Source organism: Miscanthus floridulus, unplaced genomic scaffold (assembly GCF_019320115.1).
Source record: "Miscanthus floridulus cultivar M001 unplaced genomic scaffold, ASM1932011v1 os_2477_1_2, whole genome shotgun sequence".
NCBI classification, from domain to species: Eukaryota; Viridiplantae; Streptophyta; class Magnoliopsida; order Poales; family Poaceae; genus Miscanthus; species Miscanthus floridulus.
In genome coordinates, this window is record NW_027098320.1 from 1,892 (window position 1) to 12,644 (window position 10,753).

Here is a 10,753-nt window from a genome sequence, read left to right on the forward strand (position 1 = left end):
GACGTTGGAACCGGCGCCCGGGTCCACCGGGGATGCGCTGCCCGCCTCGCCTGCTGCGGTGCCCGCAACGCCACTCCCTGTCGCGCACGCCGGGAATTCCCCTGCCACCGGTATGGTGGCCCGCTTCATCAACATTGCCCCGCACCTCCTGCTGGTGGGCATAAGTGTCCAGTGTCCGCCAACGCCGCCACGCGAAGACTGGTGGGCAGCATGCGCTGAGGACGAGCTGGCTTTGGCTCCTCGGCCGGGTGTCTCTCCTGTGCGCCTAGTCCTTCCACAGACGTCAGATAGCCCACCCACACCGGAAGTGCCGGCCTCGCCACCACCGCAGGGATCCTCGACTCCTCCTACCGCACAACCTCCTCTTAACACAGTTCCTCTAGGACCGGCGGATGCCGTTTGCGACGTGGTGCCTGATGAACCATCGATCCAGGAGATGTTGGAGGGTGAAGTGTGTATCCCGTTACAGACACCGCTCGTTCGCCGCGGACCGACGCTGCGCCGCTCCCGGACGCCTGTCTCGATCCATTCCTTGCGACGGAGCGGACGGATCGCAGCATGACCGCGTGCACCGAACGCGACTCGACAGGCGCAAATTGTACTGCTGAAGAAGATGGGGATTCATGTCGACGAGAATGCGCCAGATGCGGAGGCCGAAGCGAAACTCAAGCTTGCGTTTCGCGGGGACATGACCCAGCGGAAGCAAAATTGTTTACAGAAGCTGTTGCTTGGTAACATCGACCTGGCGGCCCTGGACCTCAACCTCGAGGGGCTGGGCAATGGCATGGCCTGATCGGTCAGTGCTCATGGACTTCGTCGCCCAACTGTTCTCCATGTTAACAAACTCCAGCTGCTTTGTGTGGAATGTCCGCGGTCTCAATGACCGCGCGAGGAGGAATGTCGTCAAGGAATTTGTGTTGCTTCTTAAACCAACCATAGTTTGCATCCAGGAGACCAAGCTCTCCTCTGTTTGTAACAATGTTGCTGTCGAAATTGTGGGGGGCTCCTTTGACTATGATTTTATGCCTACTGATGGCACAGCCGGGGGTATCATGTTGGCCTGGGCACGTGATTGCTGGTCGGTGGACTCTCTACATAGGGGCAGATTCTTCCTGACCGCCAGATTCTCCAGCAGGGCTCCGTTGGGTCAGCCCTGGTGGATCTCAGTCGTATACGGGCCTCAGCTTGATTCAGACAAGATCGAGTTCCTTGATGAGCTGCGACAGTTCAGGGCCGCCTCCTTGGGCCCTTGGTTCCTATGTGGCGATTTCAATATGATCTATCGGGCACAGGATAAAAATAATGACAGGCTTGATAGGCGCAGTATGCGGCGTGTCCGGGCTTTCCTAGACCAGCTACAGCTCGAGGAAATCAACATGGTGGGGAGATTATATACTTCGTCCAGCCGCAGAGAACAGCCAACACTGGAGCTCCTAGATAGAATGTTCGCCACGGCGGATTGGTTGTCTGCCTTCCCCAACCATGTCCTCAAACCGCTCTCCTCCGACTATTCTGATCACTGCCCTCTGCTGCTGCATCACCATGTCTACAATGGGGCAAAACGAAGGTTCAAGTTCGAGGTGGAAGCCTGGTGCACGGCCGGGTTCAGGCGCCTCCACTCACTCGTGGCCAGGATGTGAGGCTTCCCGGTTGCTTCGTGTGTTTTAGTCGCAAATTAGTTGCTATGTAATCACTTTATGGTGCTCGTTGTTCGTTGGAGTCCGGTAACCTTGGGTTACCGTCTCCAAGTTGTTGTTTGAAACTCCTTTCTTCTTAATGAAAAACGCGCTTCGGCGTGGCCGGAAAAAAAAAAACTCTTGTGAAATTCATGCATAATACTGCTGCGCACCTGTCTTTGGCCAGAACGTCTGCTCCGAAGTCTACGAGCATGGTGGCCACGAGGTGCAGGCCCTCGGCAGCAGCGACGTGAAGCGGCGTCCTGTGATCGTAGTTCTTGCAGTTGGGGTCGACGCCGAACCTGAGCAGCCTCTTGAGCAGGTCGATCTTGCCGTCCGTGACGACCCTGCACAGGTACCCTCCGGTATCTTCTAGGTTCAGGGCTGCACCGTGCTTCACTAGGAGAGAGGTGATCCTCTCATGGCCTGATTTCAGCGCTAGCAATAGCGGTGAATTCCCAAACTTATCTGCAGTTTCAGATACGGTTGTTTATCAAAACATGTATACATTTATGGTCGCAGTGAACATTTTTCCTGCATACCTATGCTGTTGACATTGGCTCCTCGCTGAATTAGGAACCTGACAATATCTTCATATCCTCTTAACGCAGCAACGTGCTGTAAGGAGAGGTTTTGGTAAATCTGAAGTTACATATGTCTTTACACTTGGTTATTCACAAAAGGAAATAATTTAAGCTATGCTAGCTGCTAGCCAGCCCATACTTCATATTTTCAGAAAGGAAAATGTGCTTCACGTTTCAGTTTTTTCAGTGAAAATGAACTTCTGAAGTCTGAATAGTATTACTGTATGAGAGAGTTCACATACCAGAGCAGTCCTTCCATCATGATCAGGTTTACTCGGATCTGCTCCTGCACTGATCAGTCCTTTCAGACGGAACAAATCTCCATGGTAAGCGGCATTGTTCACTCCAAGGACCAGCTCTGCTTCTTGCCTTGATATCAGGTAAGTGATATCTGATTGCAGCTGCTTCCCCTTGGGCTCGGTTGCTCGCCCCTACAGAACAAATTCTTTTCAGCTAAATTTTGGCTCGGGCTGCGAAAACATCACTCCCTTTGATTGACATGCTTACCTTGAGTAGGTTGCTCAAGATCTGACGGCTATCCTTGAAGTAAATCTGCAGGATGCTGGTCAGGGACTGCTTGTCGATTCTCAGGAGGCTACAAAGCTCACAGACCCTCACTGTGTGTGGCTGTGGAACGTTGCAGACTACGGAGACATCGCCGACGATGTCGTAGGGCAGGAGCTCTGAGATGATCTCCTCTGATCCACCTTCTCCAGTGGCCACCTCTTCCTGCGACAGCCACAAACGGGGAAATATAGGATGATTGAAGGTTAGTTGTTTGTGCTCATGCAGTGATAAAGCTCAGTTCTGTTTTCTCATAATTCATGTATTTTTTTCTTGAAAAATGAACAATAGAACTATGGTTGTAAATTTCTGTTGACAATTCGTACCAAGCATCCGTGTGCCACAATATAAATTTGATCCACCACAGTGCCTTGCTCTAAGATAACCTCCCCAGGGAGGAAGAATTCTTCATGTAACTTTACCACCTGAAACCATGAGTGGAAGGATTTGAATGAATATACTATGCGTGCACTAATTGTATGACTAATGAAATCAAAGAAGCTTCTGCTACATCTGCAAATAAATCTTACAATCTGGCTAAGGAAGTCTTCCGAGCATCCATTGAACAGGTGCACTCTTGAAACCATGTCCAGATACAGTGTCTGGGACATCTGCAAAACAAAATACAAGTTCAACACACTAGCGGAGAAAGTGTTCTGGGTGTGCCCTTAGGCCTTCGGCCATTCTGTACATAAACTCTTATTCCTATCTTAATTAAGAGACAGAGCTCCTGCCATATTTTCAAAAAAAAAAAAAAAATGAAGCTCTCTTGGTCTTTGGCCATATATACCTCTGGTACGAAGAGTGGATAGATACCTTGGATCGGACAGCGACCGGAATGTCGTCGACGACTCTGTCCCTGGTGTAGCTGCTCTCGTACTGCAGCAGCAGGTGCCTTCACCTGGGACCTGATACCGGCGCCGAGCTTGTTCCTGTTCATATACCTGATGAGGTCGGTCATCTTGTCCCGGAACCTCTCGGTCTTCGATCCCTTCACGATGAGCGCTGTCATGTTGCCGATGAGATACGCGCTGAGGAGGATGCTGAAGGAGATGTACACCACGGTGAAGGCCATCTCCCTCGGGTTCACTGCATGGACATCGCCGTAGCCGACCGTGGCCATGGTGACGATGGCGAGGTAGAGCGAGGTGACGTAGCGGGTGAGCAGGTCCATCTCCCTGAAGCTGATGTACCTGGTGTCCCCCAGCGTGAGGCTGCCGATCCAGGTGCCGCCCTCGCGCGCCGGCGGGAGCGTGGTGGCGAGGTAGTAGAAGACGCAGGCGGCGGTGTGCGTGAAGTGGAGCTCGACGGTGATGAGCTTCACGATCCGCGTGAAGAGGTAGCTGATGCGGATGTCCTTCTCCATCCGCTTGAAGAAGGCCAGGATGTTGCGGGCCCTGTACAGGCGGAGCCACACCAGGCACCTCACCACCTCCGTCCTTCCCGTCGCCTTGTATATGAAATCACATGGGAAGCAGCCGAGGATGTCAAGAGCGAAGCTTCCTTTGATGTAGCTGCGCAAGAACACCAGAAATCAGAAATTCAGAGGCACTGTCAGAAAGAGAGATGCATGCTATTACTAGGTCCATTGTATTTTTGTGAAAAGAACGGTGCCCGAGGCCCCGAGCTCATTCATCCGGCCAGCCTGCCTCACCGCAGGGCGATCTTGCGCTTGTCGTACACCATCCGGTAGGTGTGAGCGTCCCTGTAGGCGAGGAAGAAGTGGACGGCGACGTCGGCGAGGAAGAGGAGCTGCACGCACTCGAGGTCCACCAGGTGCTTCGGGAGGCCCCGGAAGAAGCCGAACTCGAAGGGGGTGAAGAAGGTGGAATAGATGGACCACAGGAACATCGCGCTCGACCAGATCCTGTACCACCTGTGTGCAGCAGATAGAGATAGTAGAGATCAGGCAGCTAATATATCAAGAACACTGGCATCATTGGACGAGTACGTCTGAATGAAAGTGAAATGCAATTATGCAACGACGGTTAGGCAGCTAGCCAGCTACCCTCCACTGCATGATTCCTGTCTTAATCAGGAACATCTCATTCCATGCACAAGTTCGTTCTCTGATTGGCTGGCTGCTCAATATACGTGCAATTAGAGACTTGCTTCTGCATGCATCGGCACCTTCATCTTTTGCTACCTATAGCTACCTAGTCCTAGCATCATCATCTATGAGCTGAAGCAGAAGTGCTGAACGGATGAGATGTCAGATGGGAGAATGAGAAAAAAAAAACTCTTAGTCTGTTGCATACCTTCCATTAGGGTGTATGACGAAGCTGCCATAGCAAAAGTTTTGTGGAAGCCTGAGGGCGCTGCTGTTGTCCCAGCTGCTTCTCCTCGACTTGAGCTCCCTCGCAAACAGGGAGAGCCTGCTCCCCACAGAGCCATGCAAGGTGTCCGCAGCATCTATCTCATTCAGCTCATACTCTGCAGACATCTCTCTCTCCATGATCGATGTGCCTCTTCTTGCTCTCTCGCACTATCTCACTATATATTCTCTTACCACCGCTTTAGCGTTTCTCTGTGCAGTGCCATGCAAGTCCAGAACGCCACACACACAAGGCATATATATATGTGGCTGTGTGAATGTGGCCCTGCCACAGTTCCACTTGTGGTTGTTAATAACGTTTGCGCAAGGAGCAACTGGCAGTTGGGTCATTGGGTGCTGCACAGACGACAGACGGCACTAGCCAGCCACCAGCATTCGGCACAAGGTTTGTTGGGGCCTTGGGGGCTGGGGATTGCCGCCGGCCGGGAGACTCCACAGACCCCACTCCAGTAGTCCAGTTGCAGCACATGGCGTCTCTCGTCACCTCATCTCCTCACCTTTAAAACGCTTAAAAACCCCTGCAGCGCATGGCATGGCATGGCGCACTCAGGCGCCAACCGGCCAAGGCCTCCTTTTTCCGGTCCTCTTCCTCCGGCCGGTGCAGTTTCTCAGATTGTCCGTTTCCACGGCGTGCTGACATGGATGACCATTTTAAAAGCTCAAGTGTCCTTCTTGAAGCTCGACCACCTAGCTAGGCCCTTTTGCTGAATCTGCCTGCCGTATATCTCTCTCTCTTGCTACAAGTTGCGGTGCAGAAATTAAATTCAAGTTTGCTTGTGCGATGTATGTATGTCGTCACCTTGTATATAGTTGTAGGCAGCTACTAGCTACGCATTTGACATGCATGCCCACGCAGTTGATGGTTGCTGCTGCTTTGCTGCAACACTGCAATGGCCATCTCAAAACTTTTATGCATCATGCATGCAGCCAAGTCACTTTATCTAGGCTTTACCTGCATTGCAGCGCAAGGACAAGTCAAATATCCATATCCTGCAGGGATCAGCATCAGCTGATTTCGGGCAGCTTACTTCTTTTTGCAGGCAGCAGCGTGCATCAGGAATCCGGCAGTCCGTTTGGATCTCAGGCGGCATCGTTTATTTGGGACACCGTATACATGGCCAACCGGGCCGCACGGCACGGCACTGGCACGAGCACGGTCAGGCACGGCACGGCACTATGTGACACGGTGGCTTAACCGTGCCGTGCCTAACAGTGCCGCTGTGCCGAGACCTTGGCCCAGGCATGGCCCTATCAGCGGTGAACCGTGCCGTGCCGTGCTGTCGAGCACGGCAGCCTGGCGTGCCCGCGCCGCCGCCTGTGCTCGCCCGCCGGCGTGGGGCCGCGCCACCCCCTGTGCTCGCCCTCGCCGGGGCCGCGCCGCCGCCACACTCGATGCCGTAGAGAAGGCCGAATCCGCGAGCAAGGGGGCGGATCTGGGCCATGGCTGCCGAATCTACCCGCCGCCGCCGTGGATCTAAGCACTGGCGAGGGAGAGGCCGCGCCACGCCATGCCATGGATCCGGGCGCCGCGAGGGAGAGAGGACGCTCCGCCACGCCGTGCCAGTGAAGCCGCTCCACCGCGGCCACGGGAGAGAGCTAGAGAGGGAGGGACCGGCGGTTGCTGCTGGCCTGTTGGGGATGGGGAGGGGAGGAGCGGCGGCGGCGGCGGCCCCCCACGGGTGGCCACGGGAGAGAGCTAGAAAGGGAGGGGCCGGCGACTGCTGCTGGCCTGTTGGGGAGGGGAGGAGCCGCGGCCGCGCCCCGGCGGCGGCACCCCACGGGCGGCCACGGGAGAGACCGAGAAAGCCAGAGAGGGAGCCCCCGCGGCTGCTGCTTGCGGAGGGAGCCGGCGTCTGCTTGCGGAGGGGAGGAGGTAAGGGTTAGGGACTTAGGGTTTTTTTTGGGCCACCAGCGGCCGAGCCGTGCCGCAGCCGGGCTGGCCCATTAAGTGGGCCGTGCTCGTGCTGGCACTACGGGCTGAAATGGAGGCCCAGGCACGGCACTACGGCTGGACCGTGCCAGGCACTGGCACGATGAGCGTCGGGCCAGGCCGTTCTTGGGCCATGCTTCTTCATGTCGTGTTCGGGCCGGCCGTCGTGCTGGGGCCAAATGGCCAGCTATAGGGACACGGGAAAATCGCCGGAATTGACATGACTCGTGCGTTCCAAACAGCACCGTGTACCTTTTGATCGAGGCATTGCCGAATTCCCCTGAACAAATTTGGCGGCGACCAAACTGGCAACAGTTAATGCGAAATTTGCCTAACTGACATACTGGAACTCAGCCAAACTCATCAGCTGTGGCCTGTGGGCGCTGCGGCAAATTGAACGAAGAACCAGCAAAATTCCAAGTGAATTTCGGGAACAGATTCAGCATCTAGCTTGGGCAGTTTCCGGCCGGTAACAACGAACTGGTCAAAGCTCAATCAAATGGGTAGGTCAGTCGCTGTCAGGGTATCTTGCTAGTGCGCATCCTGCGTGTCGTCTTCAGAGCTCAGAGTACCTCCTGTGATGCCACTGAACCCTCTTTGGCTCTTTGGCCCACAGAAGATTAAGGAAGAGGTCAAAATTAAAGGTGGTAGTGAGTAGTGACACCACAGGATGAGCCGATGCTTTCACTAATCTGACCTTTTTTTTTTGAGGTACTAACCTGACCTTTTACGTTGACACATGAATGGATATCAAATTAGAAGGCTGACTAGAAGTCCAAAGTAACCTTCCAATAACTCGTTTTTTTTTGCGACGAGGACGATATAGCACATATGTTAACATAAGATATGGTTTTTAATACTGTTTTAGTGTTTCTATGCAGGAACGACTTAGTTTTTGAAAAGAAATGTACTTCTTTTCCTTTACAGGTTATTTACTCGATTATACATTGGCTTCGTACATGAGCTATCTTACAGAAGCCAACTTCACAAGATTTGGTTGTAGCGGCACCTCAGCAATTGGCGCGGGTGGCCAAGTAGTTTTTTTTTACCCAGACACATGAGTGGCAGCCTAGTCTTCGAACTTAGTGTTATTAATTAGTGTCTTTTTTTAAAAAAGGATCTTTTGTAAGACTGTTGTATACATAGGCCGGAAATGTTTCAAGATCTTTGTGTGTGTAAGAAGCGTGTATTAGGGCATTTAACTTCTAGAAATAACTAAATGATGAACTAGATTGTACTCCCTCTGTCAAAAAAATTGTAATTATGAGATTTATGTCAGTCGAACTAGCTCGATCAAATTTATAGTAAATAATATTAATATTTATATCTCCAAATAAATATTATCAAAATATACTATGTAATTAGTCTAATGATATTTACTGTGTATCATAAATGTTAGCATTTTTTATATAATTTTGGTCAAAATTTAAATCATTTGACTCCTTAAAAATGAGAATTGTATTTTTCGTGGGATGGAGTGAGTACCTAAAAACACTTCTCAAGTTGCATATGCCGACGTGTGTCAAGTTGGCTTTTGTACTAGCAAAATACTCATGTTGGCATGTGTTATACTCCCGTCAGTAAAATGGTTTTGCACCACTGACCAACAAGTTTCATTAAATACATTTATAATATTGAAAAAAAAATTCTAATATGATTATAAGCATATTTTTTGAGACACATCTACACATATGTCTATGTTAGCAAATTAAACATTTTAAGTATTTGTCACCTGAAGAGAGTATGCCATAGCTAGGCTTTTGGCAGACATGAGAGAAGCTTTCAAACCATATATAGTTACAGGCTTGTTTAGAACCCAAGAATTTTTCTTTGTTCTTATATTTTTTTCGTGTGAGATTGAACTAATTTCTATGAGAATTCCAATATGATTCCTGATGATTTTTTTTGTGTTCCAAACAACCTCTAGACTATCAGTAATCCTAAACAACTCAATCTTTTGTGCCACTTGGCATATAAAACTAGATAGAAAAAAGTCACACAACACCTTTCATCAAAACCATGTCCCAAATATTCTTGGGCCTTTCCTGCATGGTTAAGAGCCTGTTTGGATTCTCTGATCTAAAATTTAATTGCTAAAGTTGAAGACAAAAGCTTTAGACCACTTTAGCTCACCTATGTGGTCTAAAATTTTTGTGACGTGGTCTAAACTACCTTATGTTTTGAGCCTCAAGAGTTAAAGTGGTATAAAGTTTAATTAGTGGCTAAACTTTAGATCATGGGATCCAAACAAGGCTTAAAAATTACCATGAATATAGTGGTCATAAACAATCATATAACAATGCTAAATCCAGCTGGTTAACATTTCCTTCCAAGGCATAGCAGCATCAATTCACAAAAGACACGAACGGCAATTCCTTTTTGCTGCACAACGAAGGATCCATGAGGGAAATAAAATTTCGTCAAGGTATATGCACTCTCTAGCAAAGACATTTTTTTGCAAACAAACTAGTGCAAGAACACTGGTGGGGAAAAGAAGTGGAGGGGAGATGGATGGCCATGGGAGATTGTTCCACTAATGAGTGCCAAATGGGGATTAGATTAATTACACTGGGGAAATTAGTGAGATGTTTGATGAGGGGAGTTTAGCTTTTGAAGCTGTGGTTTGGGCAGGTAAAGTGTTCGGATTAGGACGAAGTTGTAGTGCATCCGACACTCACTACTTGAGGGGTTTGTGCTTTGTTCCTTTGGTTTTATAATTAAGCATGTATGTGCGAGCATGATAATGCTAATGTTTTGCTTGCACTAGTGCAAACTTGATTGAGCAATAAACTAATGCGTGGTGCACGGATTCTCATGCTAAATGCAGCAGGGATTTGATATTCTGTTTAAACTGTTGCGCATTGCATTGCATATATAGTACCTGTTTTGCAATATATATTGCATTACGCTTCCTAACTTTCGTACACCTTTGATTTTATATACATGAACATGGACATAATAATAACATTCAAGTTATTATTCAAACCAGTGAACAAGTATATATATTCAATGAACATGTAGACAATAACATGCATGTGACAGAGCAAGAAAATGCGTAGATTACCACATAATTGTCGCGAAACACAAGCATTTTTCTAACCATATATTACTATGATGCCATAAAGTTTACTCCATAAACCTTTGTAATTCAATCCATATATGAAACGAAAAGGACAAACGCAAAAGCAGAATCTACAAAAATTGGTTCCACTTTCTTCCCAAAGGAGAGGACGACCACCTCAGTCCACACATTCTCATCCTTTGGTGTGTATTCTCTTTTTTCATTTTCCATTCTGGCATTTTACAATGACCCGCCGGAATATATCGAAATGCGTCAATTAGAAGCAAGTCGTGGACACATCATCCACACAATCAAGCATTCACTAATTATATAATCTGACTATGGTCCTTTGTTCTCCCATTTCTTAGATCACTACTACAGAAAAAATTTGTAGTAACGTGACATTTTTTGTAGGGGCGGCTGGTGATAGAGCCGCCCCTACAGTGCGCGTGTTTGGGACCCACGAGACCATCCGCCCCTACAAATGATACAGTAATGGTGGCTGGTGATACGAGCCGTCTCTACAAATGGATCGATTTATAGGGGCGGCTCACTCACTAGCCGCCCCCACTATTGCGATTTTTAGGGGCGGAAAATGCTCCA

The 10,753-nt window shown here is 49.3% G+C and overlaps 1 pseudogene; it reads right to left on the reverse strand.

The window, feature by feature from the left end:
- Window positions 1-1,488: 1,488 nt before the first annotated feature.
- Window positions 1,489-5,364, reverse strand: LOC136535005 (potassium channel KOR2-like; annotated as a pseudogene).
- Between the last annotated feature and the right edge of the window lie 5,389 nt (window positions 5,365-10,753).